The sequence below is a fragment of the Cebidichthys violaceus genome, unplaced genomic scaffold (assembly GCF_023349555.1).
Source record: "Cebidichthys violaceus isolate CVI_PGR_0920_01 unplaced genomic scaffold, fCebVio1.0.p SCAF_7, whole genome shotgun sequence".
Lineage (NCBI taxonomy): Eukaryota > Metazoa > Chordata > Actinopteri > Perciformes > Stichaeidae > Cebidichthys > Cebidichthys violaceus.
Genome location: NW_027176927.1, coordinates 13864861 through 13868175, shown reverse-complemented (window position 1 = coordinate 13868175; position 3315 = coordinate 13864861).

The window sequence follows — 3315 nt, the reverse complement described above, 5'->3', positions numbered from 1 at the left end:
ATCTTAAGGTTTATTTTTTTTATGCAGAGCTGACATGCATTTTTGTCTGAAACTTTTTCATCACTAATTCTTCATATCCTTTCCTTTGACAGTAATGGAACCAGTCATGTTTTGATGTATGTGCAAGCATGTGCGCACTCTTCGAACTGTATATATTTGTAATGTGAATGTGTTTGCACACACTGAAAAGCCTTTCAACTAGTGTCCAGACTGCATGTTGTCAGCAGGTCATATTTAACGTTTCATGTTTGATTTGCATCTCGTTTTAATTCACACTTTTATTAATCACCTTATTTGTAAATCTCAGATGTCTGAAATGCACCCTATTATAATTACCTTTAATACATCTGGCAGGTAAATTAGCAGCTGTCAAAGAATTTAATTGTCATGACTGGCAGTGTTGAGCAATATGCATTTACACCTGCTGCAATTATCACAAATGTGTTCAACATAGAAATTACCACATCTTTTCTTTCTTTCTTTTTTTTCTTGGTGCAGTATAACAATAATAAAAAAGAAGACAATTGGATGGTGTCAAAACCTCCAAACATTGGGACACTAAGACGAGCACAGTACACCAGTTTATATCGAACTGGGAGGTTGAATTGGCCAGTGTTTGACTTGACATGTTTGATTAGGTGAGGAATGTTTGTGACGAGGATGGCAATGTAACGACAACGAAATGAGGTAGGGAGAAATTTTCATTTCTGTTGTGCTATGAGATTTGGCATAAATACTTGACAGTTTTGTTTTATTGATACTGACATGAATGACAGTATTTTAAACAAACCTGAAAGCAACCTCTTCCGCAGAAAAATCCACGATTTATTTCTCTGTGAAGTTATGACATATGTGTGCTGTTCCCCGTGGTCTGATCCGGCTGCCACGTCTGTCACATGCAACATTAACTGAGACAATCTGAAAAATTTCACACCTGTATTCCAAAATCTTTGAGGCCTGTAGCTCACAAAGTAATAACTGTAGTAATACGTAATGTGCATTAATGCAGTTCAATTTGATGCAGAATATGACGCAGGCACCTTTATTCACATTCGCAGTGAGGTGTTTTACGTGATGAAAATATGTCATTTTACGAGTCACAAAATTTGAAAAATGTCCCTTTTTCACAACATATGAACATATTCAGTCTTCCCCAGTCAGCATGTGTCATTCTGCCTGTCTACCAGTGGGGGGCATTGGCTTCTGAAATTCTAGCAGTTCATTTTCTTTCTTTCATCACCAAAAGATGCAGAAAGTTTTACATTGATATGTTAGGGTTTATAAAAAAGGCTCCAGTATGATATTGTTGTCTAAAGTGTCATCATTTTTACTTTAGTTACAGGTGGATTTGTGTCTTACGTGCTCACCTTGTCCTGCTCTCGTTTCATCTTAACTGGTAAGTCAGAAGAAAGATCCTGTCTTCCTGTTAATATTGGACTAATAAAACATATTTGGACATATTAATAATAAGTGCGACATTTGGACTGTATATATTCCTGTAAATTCCTCTTACAGAACTTAACTTAATGAAAATTGTCCTTACAGGGAGTTGTGAAGGATTAAACCACAGCAATTTTCAAGAACTAAAGATAATTATCAGTTTTTATGACACATAAGTTATGTTTTAGGCAAAGACTCTGCTATATATGATTACATAGAGGAAAGGGTTCAGGCAATTACTAAGAACTTAAGATAAATGTCCCTTTCTTTGACATTTAAGTTCTAGACTCTAATGTTGCTACTAATGTTTATTACATACGTATTTAGGTTATTTTTAAAGCCCTCTCAGAGCACTGAGCTCAGAAAAGACACTGTAATTTGTCAATGCTAGCTCAGTAAATAATGTTCAAAAATGATATATAAACAGTTTAAAACGAATTGTTTCTCCTAAATTAATTTTTCTCCATAGTGTGCTCAACTGCTGCATTGCTGAGATTATTTGTACTTTACTCGTCATTGCTGCACTACAAGGCAAAAGATTAGTGTGGATGAAATGAAGACAAATATGTGATGATTATGTTTTAATTGATCTGATTAGTTTTGCTTGTGATCTGCAGCAAGCAAGGAGACCAGTCGGTGCCGCAGAATCCAAATGTCAGATGAGGTCATGTCTTTGTCTCGGTGCAGCGACTCTGCGGTTCTTTCTTTAAATACATTTCACCTCAGTGTTGCTTTTTTGTACTTTGAATACATAGTTAAAGCCTCCCTGTGATTTTTAATTTCTCAGTATGCCCCTCTGTCCCTGAGACCCTTAACCTGTGAGGTCAAAGCAGGTCACAGGTGAGGTCCTCGGGAACAGGGCTGCATTCAGTTTCAACGTCCTACAAAAAAGGGGTATTTTTGTATGTAAATTATTACATGATGGAGTTTTTTCTTCCCAGAAAGTCATCTGTTATGTTTCCTTTGTTGTTCTCCCAGACCGTCATGTTTTCTTCTAGCTGTAATTTATCTTAGTATCCAGCTGTGTTTCTTCAGTATGTTGACTGTTTTCAAAATAAGTTTACCTGTCATGATGATGAAGAAGAAGAAGAAGAACATCCCTCCTCCTGCAGCACAGACACTCAGGGGGCCAATCCTATTGGCTGGCTTTGTGTTATAGCTCTCAATGGGGGCTAATAGGAAGACAGCCGAGGGTTGTGACCCCGTCAGTTACGTCACTTTCAGAAAGAAACGTTATTTGTAAAGAAACATCATGTGCATGTTTTGTAATTTGTGCTTTGTACTGGAAAAGTACCCTGTTTTCTACTTCAGTATGTTAATAAAATTTGTCAAAAAAAGGTTGTTGTAATGTATGTTTTTATTTTCTTTTTTTAAATATGTCTTTCTCACCCGAAAAACTCCACAGGTGTTAAATTTGCAATCTCAGTTTTCTTTTGATTGTTCTTCAGTTGATGCACTATATCTTTGCTACACTGAGCCAAAAGGCTGGATTTTTACATGAAGAACCAGTTCTTAAAATAAGTGGAATTGAAAACATCTTGTGAAGATTATTTTGCTTTCTTTGAAAAAAAACAGTGTCATCTTTCATATAAAGCCTTATTTATTTTTTGTACAACTTGAAATTGTATAAATTATATAAATAAATGGTCATGAGAACATTTTTATCAAAGTGCCTTGTAGCAACACACGCTCTATACAAATTGTAAAACATACTCAAACACACCACAGACACGTATTTGGGATTTTCCACGTTCGACCGTCTGACTTTGTCAGTCCTGGAGCAGACTCTTGCCTAATATTGATTGGCTTGTCTGTGTGGAGACGGATGAATGCATTAGTACCCAGCTCACCCTGCCACTGGAAATATATTAAGTT